Raw genomic sequence first — 16,234 nt, 5'->3', positions numbered from 1 at the left:
CTGCTGGTGGTTTGATATTATGAAGCATTACAATTTAAGACCAGAAAAGAAAACAGTGTTCAGTCAGTTTATCTACTTCCACAGAGAGAGAGGAGAGTGACAGAACTGCTATAATTTCATTTTAATTAAAAACCTCTGAGTTATTAAAGTGTGTGGGAGCTTTATGCAGGTGCATGTCCAGTGGCACTGGCTGAAAAACAAACAACTGCAATCCAGACAGGGGATTTGCCCCGTCCCTCCCAGAGCCTCCTCAAACCTTCCACAAATGTGTGGTTGGCAGCTGTGTGCACACAGCAAAAAGAAATGCCTCTGCTTCCATAAATAAAATAAAATATAATAATAATAACAATAATAATAGTAGTAGTAGTAGTAGTAGTAGTAATAATAGTAATTTAAAAAGCAATCCCACCCCCAAATGCAGACATTTCTGCAGGGCAGCATCAGGAAGCTGGACCCAGAGCAGAGGGGGATGGACAGATGGTTTTTTGTCGCAGACAACTTTTATGGAAAATCCTTTCCTTAGGATTTTTCCCCCTGAGAAGCTGGGAGGCCTCAGGAACAAAATGTAAACAATGGTTATCTGCTGCTGTGGGATGCAACAGGTGCATCTGGGATTGGTCTCATGGGGTTGTTTCTAATTAATGGCCAATCAGAGTCAGCTGGCTCGGACTCTGTCTGAGACACAAACCTTTGCTATCATTCTTTGCTATTCTATTCTTAGCTTAGCCAGCCTTCTAATCAGATCTTTTTCTTCTCTTTTTTAGCATAATTTTAATGTAATATATATTATAAAATAATAAATCAGGCCTTCTGAAACATGGCGTCAGATCCTCTTCCCCAGTCCAGGAACCCCTGTGAACACCGCCACAGTTTTTGGTTTGAAGTGAAGGACAAGTTAGCCATGCTGGAGTTCATTATTTCATTATTTGGAGTGCAGGGCTGTTTCCCAGCCCCAAAGCTCATCCCATCCTGGGGTGCTGCTCAGGGCTCTGGGTGCAGGCTCTGCCCTGCTGCTGCCGCCCTCCCTCAGGGCCAGGCAGGGATTTTCCATCTGTGCCTCTCTCCAGCAGCAGTTAGTGCCATGAAAAGATTTGATTTGTAAATGTCTGAGGCAATAGACTTCATCTTTATGGGGCTCACAGAAAGGAAGTGTGAGGCTCTGAATTGCACAGCTGCCTGCAGAAGAACCACTTTCTTTTCCAAGATCACCATTTATCAGGCAGATGAAACAGGAATATTTCTGTGAGCATTGTCTCAAGAGCAGCAGAGACTCTCTCTGCCACCTCCTCAAGCATGAGCGGTTTTAATGAGTTTCCACCTGCCAAAAACATCTGAAGTTCTGCAGGCTCCTTTGCCCTCCTGCTACACCTTTATTTCCACTTGTTAAAAAATGATTATTCCAGCATTCACTGGAAGTAGTGGGCTGAATTCACTAGATAAAGAATCACTCAATAATCACCTTCCCTCTTCTTTTTTTTTTTTTTTTTTTTTTAATAAGCAAAAATCAATAACCAGGTTGGATAAAAGGGAAAATTCCCTAATTGCAGGAGCGGTGTGGCATTAGGATGAGCTGCCCAGGGAGGTGGAGGAGTCACAAACCCTGAGTGTGCTCAATAAATGAGCGGGGCTGGTGCCACTTTGCCCCAGTACCGCCATGCCCCCTGAGCCATCTCCCAGAGGTTGGGTTTGGTCACCTTGGAGATGTTTTCCAACCTTCAGAATTCTGTGATCACCCTTTGTGCAGGCAAGATTCAATATCATCAATCTCTCTTTGCTTTTAGGGTGTGGGCAACTGAACCAATTTGTGCGTATGAATCTGTCACATCAGGGATTGTGTGGGGTGTGACATAAATACAGCTCCAGGTCCAAAATGCACAGACTCATGGCAGATTTTGGATATCTGTAAACAGTAAAATCTAGATAAGGAATCACTTGTAAAATGATTTATAGCCCATAACACTGCATATCTGGACAGCATGGAGTGTTTTTAGTAGGACACATCTCTGAGCAGCTGGGAAGGTTTAAATGGGAGATGGTTTAAGGCATTAAAATCCTCTTTATTAACTCTGTGCAGGTGCACCCAGAGCTCAGGGGGCTGGTGCTGCTCTCAGAGGTTCAGGCATTGGGGTGGGTGGGAATTCTGGCTGGGAAATGGCAAAGGATGTCAATCTAACCTTCAGCAACTCTCACCCCATATTGAAATCAGTTCTAGGAGACAACAAAGGGCATAAAATTACAGACAGAGCAGCATTAATAATTTAAAATTTATTTCAGTGACTAAAATTGAAAAAAAAAAAGTATAAAAATTTAAACTGAGCTAGACAAAGAAGATAAGATTTCCCTTTAATAACACCATCTTAGATATTGATTGCTATTTTTCTAACAAGAGTTTTGCCAGCTATGTGAAAGGAACTGTCCTTTGAGCATAAAACCAGTAGAGACCAATTAAATCACAGAGCATCCTCCAGTAACTTACATTGGACAGCCAGAACTAAAATATTTTTAGTGCAGCTTAAGAAGTCAGAGCATTCTGAAATTTCATACTCTGTTTGATCTTTCTGCAGATAAATGTGGAAGGCTCAGAAGAACTGGCATTTATTTGAAAAATTGCTTTTTATATCCAGCAATAAAATATGCAAATATATAAAGTCTTTCCCTACCCCATGTTTAAGTTATCTGAACCAGTTCTCCATGTATTTCTTTAGATTTTAAGTCAATTTTAATTAAACGTTTCACATCTCACGAAATCAAGAGAGACGTCTCAAAACTTCAGTCAAATATTTGAAGATAAATTTCACAGAAATACAAAACTGAAACTTGAATAAGTAACTTTTTCTGTCAAAGAAGCTTTAGGCATGAAGTTACTTAGAATCTTTAAAATATTCCTAGATTATGATGTTGCACAGAGTGTCCAAATTCTTTGACAGTGCTAGCAAGTAAGGATCAGAAACATTTATTGTTTAAGGCAGCTTCCAGAATACATTTGGACAAAAATGGCTTTATTTTCTTTTCAAGCATATTGCAGAGGCTTTTCAGTCAAGTTTTTAGGTCTTGAATATCATCTGTACTCCAGATTAACCCACTTCTGGTCACTTCATAATTTGAAACGATTCAAGGGATTTCTAATTTGACTCTCACTGAAGAAGCACAGCTAAATATTGGATAATAATAACAATAATAATATTATTAATAATATTAATAACAATAACAATAATAATAATAATCTAACTCATTCTAGAGGAGCAGCATCAAATGATAACCCCCTCCCTGGCAGGGGTGACTTTGGGTGTGACTCTGTTAGTGGCTGATTTTTCTGCTGTTGTCCAACTCTAAATCCAGAATCTGCAAGATTCTGTGGGTGTACTCTTTCTTCTTGCTGAAATTTAAAAAAATTCCTTCTACTGTGTTCTTTCCTGAGCTTTATTCTGCTCTCCCCAATGTTTATTCTGTCAGCTGCACTCTGAGAATCTCATGGGTCCCCCACCTCTCCCTCCTGAAATACCAGACTCCTCTCAGCCCTTTTTACTCCCCTTCCTATCTGCAGTCCTCTTGAATTCTCCACTTTTAACTTCCATTTCTAAAATTCCTGCAATTCCTCTCCTCCATTCCTCCCCATTTCTCAAGAGCCCAGTCAACTGCCAGTGCGAAAAGAAAAGCAAAACCACTTATTTTTTCTTTACAGTGTTGAGAAGTGTCGAGCTCTGCCTGCACATCACAAAGGTGCTCTTATCTCCCAGTTCTGTGCTGTCAGCACAGAGCAGAAAATCTGAGCAACCCCAGCAAGCCTCAGATCTCCATCACAAGCTGCTCCTGCCCTTTGCTGCTGCTTGGCTCTCAAACCAAAGTTCCCAGCCCAGGGGCACGGCAGCTGTGGCACTTTCAGCCTTTCTGTCCCTTCTGTGAGTGACTTTTTCTGTCAAAGAAGCTTTAGGAACTGAGTTACTTGGAATCTTTAAAATATTCTCAAATGATGACATTGCACAGTGCCCCCACACAGATCCTGCCTGGTCTGTTGTGACCGTGTTCACAGGGGTCTCAGGATGAGGGAAGAGATGAGGATTTGGCTCTCTATTTCAGAAGGTTTGATTTATTATTTTATGATATATATTACATTAAAACTATGCTAAAAGAATAGAAGGAAAGGTTCTCCTCAGAAGGCTGGCTAAGCTAAGAATAGAAAGGAATGATAACAAAGGTTTGTGGCTGGACAGAGAGTTCAAGCCAGCTGACTGTGATTGGCCATTAATTAGAAACAAGGACATGAGCCCAATCCCAGATGCACCTGTTGCATCCCACAGCAGCAGATAACCATTGTTTGCATTTTGTTCCTGAGTCCTCCCAGCTTCTCAGGAGGAAAAAACCCTAAGGAAAGGATTTTCATGAAAAGATGTCTGCGACAGTCTGTCCCCCCACATCAGTAAGGGGTTCAGGGGAGCAGCAGCTCCCAGCCCTATCTCTGCCCCTCTCCTTCCAGCCCAAAGCAGCTGCTGCACCCCAGGATGGAAAATTCCCAGAGCTTTTCCCTTCCCTGCCTGCCCGGGCTCATTGAGAGTCTGCCCAGGCAGCTGCTGTGTGAGAACACACAATATCCAGGCAAAACAACCTCTGAAGGGTTCAGCTTCATTGCCAATCCTGTCCAGGAATTAGCTGGAGTTCTTAGTCTGTGGTTTGGAAAATGTGCACAGGTTTTCACGGGGGCAGCAAAGGCAGATAAGTGCTGATGTTGAGTGTAGTTTCTGCAGCAAAGTTTTCTGTAAATCAAATGCTCAAGAGAATGAAGGGAAAATGAAATCCAACCTAAAAATATCCCCCAAAATAAAACCCCACAGTAATATACTGCTTCCTTAGGTTAACTCTCAGCTGCTTTGGCTGAAATAATAAAATAAACTGGAACACAGCATCACAGGGAGTCTGGCTCTGTGTGGGTGTGTGTCTGAGAGCCCAGAAAAGCCGTGCAGGATGGAAAATTCACAAAGCTGCTTGGGAGCTAGTGAGCACTGCTTGTTACTGCAAAAAGTATCAGAAAACCTTAATGAGGGCCCTGCTGCCATCCCCACTGCAAATGTTTGTGCTGTTAAGACAGCCTGCAAAGAACCTCATCCTGATGGGGCTCTGTGAATGGTGCAGGACTTCAGCTCTCATCCCAAACTGGGTTTTTGGGGAAAAATCCCAAACCCTGAACCCCCTGCACAATCTCTGGTGTGTTTCTGTGCCTGGCAGCCTTTGTTTGCATTGTATTTCCCCAAAAATCTCTCTGCAGCAGGGCTGGACACCCCAGGGGAGGCAGGGGTGATTCCAGCCTCAGTGGTGCCACATCTCTGCTGCTTACAGAACCTGCTCATGGCCCTCAGGAGAGCAGTTCAGCTGCAAATCCCTGCTGCCAAACGCATTCCCATTCTCAGGAAGAGCTGATGATGATGCTTTTGTTGATAGGAATATCAGGAGGCTTGTCCCAAACGTTCCAGTTCTGCCACAGCAGAAATGACAGTGAGGAAAGTGCCTGGGGAAGTGAAGCATTGGGAGGATTTTTCTGGGGTCACAGAGGTTTGAGTTATTGGAAGGACAAGGAACTGCAAACTGATCACCAAAGTACAACTAAAAACCAAAAAAATACCCAGCAGCACAGAGGGATAGGATTGAACATCCCAAAGCACTACTTTATCTGTTCCACATGTGCTCAGGAAATCTTAAGGATATCCTGTGCTTCAGTCTTAAAATAAAAACCCCAGTGCCAGTCACTCCTGAGAATAAGGTAACTCAGTAAATTAAGGCAACTCAAGCTCAGTGTTTTATACCCAAGGGGTGTTAGGCTGAGGAAGGATAGGAATTGAGTCTGTCCTTTATCCAAGTGGAATTGTGAGCAAAACTCACACTTTCACTGCAGCTTTTAGGATGATATTTGTCTTTAATCAACTTTAATAAGAAAACAGGGGAAAACAGCTTCAGAAACAGCAACCCCCAAAACATTCTGGTTTCAAAAATTAATGGGGAATATTTAGTGGGATATGCATTTCCCCCACAAAGCATGGCACAGACAGTTGGAATAAAAATCCCTCATTCCACTTTCATTACTGAGGCAGAAAAGCAAAGCAAATGGGAATGGCTCTGTAACCATAGCAACATTTGCCATTATTATTTTTTCAAAGAATTTCTGAGGCTTTACAATTTGAATTCTGCATTCTGAGGATAAAGTTTGTATCAAGGAAAAGAATGGAAGAACTTTATTTGGTAGCAGGCCCCAATGGCAACTTTTAAAAAGATTTTTTTTTTCCCCTAAAGAGTGGCTTAAAAAAAGAAGTTCCCAATAATTTTCTTAAATATAATTTAAGATGTATGTAACTCTCAGGAGATAGGGGGTAGAAATTATGACTGCATGAAAACATGCTAATTGAGAATGGTCAATTAAAAGGAATTTCCAATAATGGCAGGAAGTGTGGAAAAATAATTATGGTTTCCCTACAGGATATGATATTTTTCATAGTCCTGAATACAAATTTCCTGGGTGCTGTTGCTTGAGTTATATACAAGATTCCTTCTTTCTGTCCCTGTCACCTCAGTGGGCACATTTTATCTCATCTCACATTTATTATGAATAATTGTACTCACAAGAACTTAGAAGCACAGCCAGTGATTTGAGAAGGAGCTGGAATAAGTGTAAAAATAATAATTCTTAAATTGCTATAGAGACACATCAAAGGCAAAAAAAAAGAAAAGAAACCAAAAAACCCAAAATGAATAAGAGTCAGGATAGACATTTAGCAGAACCAGAAGAAAAACCACAATTGGAACATGACTTATTTGTTATATTTTATTCCATGGCAGATGCCAGCAGGAACAGCACTTCTGGTGCTCCATTTCAATGGGAAGGTTGACACTTAAAAATGAATTTCAATCAAATCATGATTGATTTAATGAACATTAATCAGATGCAGACGACTATGCCAAAATATTAACTTGTTAATTGGAATAATTCACTGCAGGCAGGAAAGCCACCTCATCTTCAAACAACCTGCTAGAAACTGCAGCTGCCCAGAGAATTAACTCTGCCCAGGGCTGATGCACCAGAAGCTGCAAGGGGAGCAAGGCACCAGGTAATAACGTCTCCACCTCCAATCTCTCCCTCATCTTCCTCTTCTGTGCCTGCTCCAAACATAAATAACTCCTTGGTGGGTAGACACAGCAAGCTATTAGGTCTATTGTGCTAATGATCTGCAAATTAAACTGTAGCAAACCCAGAGCCTCCGTGCTGAAGTTGTTAAGACCTTCTCTGTCAATAACCTGCAGAAAATGAATTACACAATTATACCTCAGTGCAAACTGTAATGACTACAAATTACAGCAGTAATTGTATTATACAGCAAAGTGATTTGATTCATTGCTTACAAGGCATAATTAATAAGCTGAAATGAGATTATCTCTATATTCTATCTTTAGAGTCTCTTTTTTCTGAGGAGTAATTTGTTGGGTTTTTATTTTTTTGCCCAACATCTCGTTGCTCTGACTGTCAGAAACATTTAACGTGTTTTTTTTGGGTGAAAGTCATCGAACATCATCTTAAATTACTGAGGTAACTCTGGTAGGGTGTGTAAAGAATCAGGAGGCATCACTGCTCTCAGGAGATGAAATAGAGAGATAAACAGAGATAAATAGGAGGCAATCTTGTATGCAGAGAGCTCTTTGAGGGTATCTGTTGATGAGCAAGGGCAGGGAAATGACTAAGGCAGATTACATTTGCATTTCTGTTAGATGACAGTTCATTTTAATTTCATTGATTGTTTTTCATTTAGGATAACAAAACAGCCTTTATTATTTCCCAAGGGAAAGAGAATTAGAAGGAAAGATTTGGGAGCACTATTGCACAAGAAATGTAAACCAGAAAGAGACAGAAAAATACCTTAGCTCAGGACCGTGGGAAATGTGTTACAGGTTCCTGATGATGACAGAACGGGTGGAAATGATCATTAACAGCACTCCCCAAACCCTTCATGGTCTTGCCAGTGTTCTTCTTCAAGTCTGCTTTATCAGGATGTTATTTAAATGCAGAGGTGCTGAAGTGAGGATAACAAAGGGGTAACATCTCAATGCTCTCACCCTGTCCTAGTGAGCACCTCTATTCATTTCAATCAGGGATTTAATTGGCACTCAGTTGCTGGGTTTGATTTTGTTGTTTAAATAAATGGGCTTCATTTTATAAATCTACATTATTCTGCGCATTACAGAAGTTTTTCTAGAAGCTTCCAGCTTGAGCTTTCTCTTCTTAAGGGCAATATTAAATAGCAGAGCTGCCATGGAATGCAGTTTATCCTTCTGCTGCAGTCAAATGAAGGAAATTTGGGAGCTCCTGGGAAGGCTCATAGAAGCAAAAGCTTGAAGAGTTCTCTGGCTGCTATTTTGCTCAAAAGTAAGAAGCCTATTAATTTATTATTAGAATAATCTCCTTAATCAAAATGCTGATTCAGCTTGTTATTTATTAGCTGATTCTAATGAAGACTATGAAAATCAGGAAAGCAGCCAGAGCAGCAATCAGCTCCATTTTGAAATAAACTAAAGAGCACCTGGTGCTTTGCAACTTTGTCCTTTGATAATCTGGAAAACCAATTTTCAGCATTTAAACCACTATGCTGGTCAGCAGCAGAAGCTGTGTTAGTTTACTTTTGTTTTTCTTTACTCTGTGCTCTGAAAACATTAGGAACTCTATATTAAACTGTTAATATGAAATTCCAGTGAAAAGCTTGGATTTCTGAATGCTTGTATTTTTCCATAACAGTCTCTGCAGTTGCACTCAAACAGAGAGAATAATCTGAATGTCAAATATTTGACAAGTCAATTTGAGCACAAGTAGGTAACTGTGGAGCCAAGAATTATTTTCAATAATTGATAGCACTTTATAACATGCAAATTGCATACAAGAAACATAATTTTCAGCCCAAGAACTAGGCTTGATAAACCCTTAATTTTATTAGATTCTTTCTTTTTCCCTAACATCTTTATCTTAAAAATTCCTTACTGCTGTCAGTTGTATTTGCTATCACTGTGTTCAGAGATTTTCCTTTATTCTCCCTAACACAGGTAGCCAGGTTAACTTCAGCCACCAAACACAAGAGATTGAAAAAATCCAACTATTTCATTATGAACATACAGAAATAACTTGGTGATTTAGAAGAGGAAATCCCTTTACCTTACAATAAATCAAGCTTGTGGGCACATTAAAATAAACTTGGAAGTGAAGAAAACTTTTAACTGCAAAATTTTTTTATGATTTATTAAAATTATCAACTGTGTAAGAGTGGGGAGTGTGTTCTCAACACGAAAATCATATCATGAATGCCTGTGAGTTCTCTGTCAAGGCAAAGGACACAGGAGACACAATTCCCCCATTCCTAAACAGGGACAGGCGATCTCCCTGATCAATCCCAGCTCTGTTTATCTGGGGGCAGCAGAACATGCTCAGCCATGGGAGTGAGCACACACTGGCAACTCCGGGAGACAAAATCCCCACCCACCCTGCGGTGTCTGCTGTCCGAGGTGCTGATTTATGGAAAGCAGCACTGACATTTAAATAGCGATCACAAAAAGCTCTTTCAGATCTCTACCCAAAATCTTTCTTCTCTCTCTGAAATCAGCAGCACCATTTAGTGTATTTTATTCGCTGGTTTTTGCAGGACTCTGCTCAGATGAAAAGGCTGAAGTCAGTGCACTTTTTACCCCTAAATTAATCTGATGTTCTCACAGGTCTGATTTTCGACAGCAATGTGAGAAACCAAACAAACCACAACCAACCAAAACCACACAAACCCCAAAACTCTGGCTACAAACTACAACCAACCCAAAACCACACAAACCCCAAAATCCTGGCTACAAACTACAACCAACCCAAAACCACCCAAACCCCAAAATCCTGGCTACAAACTACAACCAACCAAAACCACCCGAACCCCAAAGCCCTGGCTACAAACTACAACCAGCCAAAACCACCCAAACCCCAAAGCTCTGGCTACAAACTACAACCAACCCAAAACCACCCAAACCCCAAAACCCTGGCTACAAACTACAACCAACCAAAACCACCCAAACCCCAAAGCTCTGGCTACAAACTACAACCAACCCAAAACCACCCAAACCCCAAAATCCTGGCTACAAACTACAACCAACCAAAACCACCCGAACCCCAAAGCCCTGGCTACAAACTACAACCAGCCAAAACCACCCAAACCCCAAAGCTCTGGCTACAAACTACAACCAACCCAAAACCACCCAAACCCCAAAACCCTGGCTACAAACTACAACCAACCAAAACCACCCAAACCCCAAAGCTCTGGCTACAAACTACAACCAACCCAAAACCACCCAAACCCCAAAATCCTGGCTACAAACTACAACCAACCCAACACCACCCAAACCCCAAAGCCCTGGCTTGAATGGCTCCTTCCTCCCAGGAGGCTGCACAGCAGAGATTGCACAGGAAAAGCTCTGCTCCATTCAAGTTTCTTTTCTTATAAAACAGAGATGAGAATACCTTTGAACATAATTCAAATAATTGACTGTCTGCACCTATTTTTGTTGATATATGTCAACTAACAGAGCTGTAAGTTAGATAAAGCAATTGTAAAAAAGAAAAGAATTCTATCCAGAGCAGCTCAGAAAATGAAATAATTCTCTTTCTGCATGCTGCCTCAGAAGTATTGTTTTCTATTTCAAAACAATGCAGGTATCCGACAACACAAAAAGAAAACCAAGGAAATACAGCAGCAAGTATATTGCAGGCACTGTGACATGCAATTATACAAGCTACTACTTTTCAGCATCCAATTTTAGACTAATGAAAAATCAAAGTTCACTGAATTACACTAAAAAGACTTCTAGGTTGAAATCCAATGGAATGATCCACGAGGTAATTCTTTTTCAGAGCTGCTTAAACAAAAGTGTTATCAGAAGGGGGTAGGGCAATAGAAACAGGGAAAGTCACCAGTCCTGAATCCAGGACAGCATCCTGGTCAAGCTGGGATTTCTGTGTGAGCAGCCAGGTATTCCAAAATGCAGTGCAAGTGTCTTTCAGTAGGAAAAATTCATATTATTCTACTTTTCACTGTGAAATCAGCAAGAATTCTGCTGTACTCATCAGCTCAGAGGGATTCTGTCTGTCTGTCTGTCTGAGGCCCTGGCACAGGTGCCCGGAGCAGCTGGGGCTGCCCCTGGATCCCTGGAATGTTCCAGGTCAGGTTGGACACTGGGGCTTGGAGCACCTGGGACAGTGGAGGTGTCCCTGCCATGGCAGGGGTGCCGCTGGGTGGGCTTTAAAGTCCCTTCAACCCATTCTGTGATTCTTCATTTTTAACATCCAGTGATGGAAATACTTCCATTTTCCCACTCCCTTGTTGTTAATTTCCAGGTTTTCCAGGTTTTCCAGGTTGAATTCTACAAGCCTTGGGTGACTCCAGTTTATTCTGATGCATTTCATTTGTAACAGTTGAAGCCATTGTGGTTATTTATTTCTGAATCTCTGATAAATCTCACATGTTCTGCTATTTCAGGGTCACAAAAACAACACAGTGAAGCCATCACCACCAACATCCCTCTCCAGAGGCAGATATTTTCTTATAGAAATAAGGATTTCCATAGTTTCTCTCTCTTCTATGTGAACACACCATTCCTTGGGCACAAAATGTCCCCACCACTGCTAATGCAGCTCCAACATTTTTTCCCCTCCTTTGTTTTGCTCATTATTTTTCAACAGTTGAAAAGAGTGAACAAAATCAATACAAAAATGCATTACACTAACACAAAACACTGGTCAGCACCTTGCACTGATTAGCCAAAACTTGATGCAGTTGAATTTGAGTTTCACTGGGAATCTAAACCTTAAATGGATGGAAAATTGTGGTGATGCATGCCTTATTTTCACTTGTTTGCAAAAAAAAAAAAAAAGCCATAACTTTATCAAACATTATGAACACTTTCACTGCTGACAACCCTCTTCAAACATCAACTACTGTAATTTCCCCCTCATTTACATAATACTGGCTGATTAAGCTGACAGAATTTTCTTTGCTGCTTGCTGCAGAAATCAGAAATAAAAACACAGTGTTAGCAATGGTTTGCCCTCCTAAGATGTTTGTGTTGGAGTGTAAGAAAGAGTAAAATGGCTAACCTGAAGCAGATTAGAATATTAGAATATTCTCCTCAATTACTAATCCCCTCATGCCAGCAGAATTTAGGGTCTGCAGCCCTGCCTGAGGAGAACCACTGGATTCCCTCTTCCTTCACATCCCTCACTAAATTACAGCCTCTTACCCTGAGCATTTATTCCTCAGAGGAGCTACAAAACCTCAAGGCCTGAATTGTCTGGTAAATGAGAACAGCTCTCCCCTGGGTTATTTCATGTATTCCCATGTGTTATTTCATTTATTATTTTCCCTGTATTCCCCTGTGTTATTGCAATTTATTCCCATATATGTTATTACATGTATTATTTTCAATGTGTTCCCCTGTGTTATTTCATTTGTTATTTTCAGTGTATTCCCTTGTGTTATTTCAATGTATTCCCATGTATGTTATTTCATGTGTTATTTTCAATGTATTCCCATGTATATTATTTCATGTGCTATTTTTCAATATATTCCCCTGTGTTATTTCATTTATTATTTTCAATGTATTCCCCTGTGTTATTTCAATGTATTCCCATGTGTTATTAATGTATTATTTTCAATGTATTCCCATGTATGTTATTTCATGTGTTATTTTCAATGTATCCTCCTGTGTTATTTTAATTTATTCCCATGTATTATTTAAGTTGTAATTTTCAATGTATTCCCACGTATATAATTTAATGTTTTATTTTCAGGGTGTTCCCCTGTGTTATTTCAATGTATTCCCACCAGCCTGGTTTATATTGAGCAGCACTGATGCTCATCTCAAGATGCACATGGCAAGATCTGTTACCATGTGGACATTGCAGGTTTGTAACAAAAATTATTGTGTAATTATCATTGTTTTATTGTCATTCAGGTTTAAAATAATCCATGTTGTCCCACAGGTTATAATTGAACCATAATCTCTTTAATTTCCACAGGAAAACCAAAGTTTCAGAATTGAAAGGGAGGTCATCAGAGAACTGCCAATAACACAGAACAGCCAAGAAGACAAAGAAATTCTCTGCTGTGGTTAAAGGAGCAATTTTAATTCCTTTTCTCTCTGTAGAACAGGATAAGTACAAAAAGCTTTGCTTGTGAACACTTTTAAACCAAAATTTTTAAAGTATCACAGAAAGATAAAGTAATCAATACATCCCTCAGGAAATTATCCCATCTGGTTCCAGCACACATGAAATTAATTCAGACCTGTAACACCTCCCATACACCAGTTTAACATTATTCCAGAAAGGAGTTTAATGATCCACAATAATCAACCATTAAACATTCTGCACTGGAGCTTCCCAAGCCACAAGAATTTATTCTTTTGAATTGGTCTGCCTAACATCAGCAACCAGTTTCAGACATAAATCAGCTTTAGAAACACAATTCTAAACCAAGAACAAATAAAAATTGTCTGGAATGCCTGTATAATCACACAGTGAGAAATCTGACATTCTTTTCTTGTTAAAAGAGCAGCTGGAATTGCCTCTGAGCTCCCATCTCAGAACATCCAATTTCTCTGTTGTCATTTTCATACTCATTCACTGTAATTTCCGTGGCTCAGAAAGAAATCTGGTAAACAAGAATATGGATTATATTTTTCTTCTGAAAAAGGTGCAGCAGCAGAGTCATCTGCACTGTGGTAGACAGGGGGTTCCTGCCCTGGTTTGCAGCTTACAAATAATTTTACTCCTATTCTCAATAAGTTTTGTGAGTCTTGAGCCCATGGAAAATGCTTTCAGGAGCACAGGCAAGGCCACATGACTTGTCTAGTTTTAATTGTAGCTTTATTTATTTCTTGTAGAATGCAGGGGAAGCAGAGGTGGGGAATGGATGGCAGAATGTTCCTTTCACAATGAGAGCTCCCAGGCGTGTGGCAAGGCTGGGGGAGCTCTGCAATTGTGCAAAATTCAAAGGAGCTGGAGAACAGGAGCAGTTAGGAGTGGGTGAACAGTGAGGACACTCCTCCATGCATGAGGAGCATCAGACAGTTTGGAATTTCAGGCAGAATCCTGGATGAAAGGCAGGACACAAGCACAAAGGAATTACAGTGAGCTTCTGTTAAATAAGGGTCAGTCAGGCTCCAGGGACTGCCAGAAACTTCACAAGACTGTGAGTGGTGTGGAGTTCTGGATTTCTCTCTTCCCCAGCCTATCCTATTCATCTCTTTTCTAAGATCCCTTTCCCCTCCCACATTTCAGAGAAAGAAATGCTTTCCTGCGCCTCCTGGAGTTTGCAGGATCTCTCCTGAGTTCTCTGAGCAGCCTCGTTATCCCCATCCCTCTCCAGGATCCAGATTTCCCCTTTCCTACTGTCAGCCAGCAAAGAGCCATCCCCTCTGCCCTCCAGAAACCCCAGTTTGCCTTTCTCCTGATCCTGGGAACAATTGGGAAAGAAGGAATAGGGTGGGCAAAGAAGGAATAGGGTGGGGACAAAACAGAATAGGGTGAGACAAGAAGGAATAGGGTGAGACAAGAAGGAATAGGGTGGGACAAGAAGGAATACACTGGGACAAAACAGAATAGGGTGGGGCAAGGAATAGGGTGGGCCAAGTTCTACCCCAAGGATCAGGAGGGATTACAGACAGTAATCACTCTGCTGCTGTGTTTTTTCCCTGGGGACAGCAGCTGCTCTGCTGCCTCTGCAGCTCCAGCAAACTGGGGAACTCCTTCAGCTTCCCCTGCAGAGACCTGGCCTGGGTCACCCAGGGACTTTCTGATTTTATGAGGAGATGTGGAATGGCTTCTGTGAGTTTGGGATTGTCAGCACACCCTGTCCTTGCCTTGTTTGCCCTCACAGATTAATCCTTTCCAAGCTGTAAAAGGCTGAAGCAAGATTGACTGTGATGGGGAGAAGAGGGGTGTTAATGTTGCTGCAGGCACCGAGGTGTCTGCACAGCCTTGATGAATTATTCCTAGGAATAGCCCTGGTGCAGGTGATCAGTCTTACAGGTTTGGTCAGAGGGATAAGCTTGCCCCAGCCCAGTATTGATTGCTTACAGTGGGACCATGTTGGAGGGTTACCAAAGGCACCTCAGTCCCTGCAACCATGGCCACAGAGGCAACTAAAAAGGGTGGGTTTTGTTTTTAAATATTTGCTTCTCCTCCTCTTTAAGTGCTGCCTCTTACTCAGCTTCCACATTTCTGTCTTTATTTCTTTACAGTTTGTCGTTATCTTTTAAAATAGCAAACAAATGAGGGCTAATTTTTGCCACAGCAGCACCTCCCAAGCAGGTACATGGGCAAAATAAGGACAAAGAGAGGAAGATGGGCAAGCCAGGAAAGGAAGGATTTTCCTGCTGGCTGTAATGCTGATCTAACTGTAATATAAATACGGCAGATTTTTTTGTTTTAATATTAATTATGTGCTGTGATTTAAAAGTGATGTAGCATTTCAAATCACAAGGTGACTTCAAGAGTGTTCCTGGAATTTGCAGCAGTGTTGGGTGGGACAGGAATTGGTGTGGGAGGTTTGGATGCTCTCTCAGGGTGTCCATTGAACCTCAGCACAGCCAACACCAGGGACAGGGGTGGCTGGTGCTGCTTCACTGGCAGAGAGACTCAGAAAATCAAATTCAGTAACGTGTCTGACATCCCACTGAACTCCAGTCTGTGCCAAAGGACAGATAAAAGGTTGACAAGATGTGTTTGCTCTTTTTTGGCAGAATATTTGTCATTTTCTCACATGTCCTCTAACAGTGCTAGAAATGTCCTCATGCAACCCTAAAAAAACCCAATAAAAACTACCCAAACCTAAACAAAACCCCAAAAAATAACCCAAAGACTCCAGGTGATGATGGGTATTGAAATACCCATCATCAGGTGTCCCATTTAGGAAATCTCTCATTTGCATTCTCAAATTTTGGTTTTATTCAGGTCTTGGCTCTTTCTGCTACATAAATAGATCTGGTATCTATTTAATAAGATCTCAGGTTTAATTTGCCTGTGGAATTCTGTGTTCACAGCATGTAATGTCCTAAGTAATATTCAAAAGTTTTTCTTAGATTCAGACAACTAGAAAAGATGGATTCATTAACAGAATATCAGTAATTTATTAGTAAATATGAGGCAAAACCAGGACACTACATATCATCATGTAAACAT

General features: G+C 40.9%; 1 long non-coding RNA gene across 1 annotated transcript in view; it reads left to right on the top strand.

The window, feature by feature from the left end:
* The window catches only part of LOC134425938 (uncharacterized), a 66,800-nt gene extending 53,322 nt beyond the window's left edge, over nucleotides 1–13,478 (top strand). The window contains exons 4-6 of the long non-coding RNA XR_010029810.1: nucleotides 6,981–7,091; nucleotides 12,842–12,955; nucleotides 13,070–13,478. This is a non-coding gene — a long non-coding RNA (uncharacterized LOC134425938). The remainder of the gene's footprint in view (nucleotides 1–6,980; nucleotides 7,092–12,841; nucleotides 12,956–13,069) is intronic.
* Nucleotides 13,479–16,234: the final 2,756 nt, after the last annotated feature.

The sequence above is a fragment of the Melospiza melodia genome, chromosome 16 (assembly GCF_035770615.1).
Source record: "Melospiza melodia melodia isolate bMelMel2 chromosome 16, bMelMel2.pri, whole genome shotgun sequence".
Classification (NCBI taxonomy): Eukaryota; Metazoa; Chordata; class Aves; order Passeriformes; family Passerellidae; genus Melospiza; species Melospiza melodia.
The sequence above is the reverse complement of the archived record's forward strand: the minus strand, read 5'-3'. Positions and strand labels throughout refer to the sequence as shown.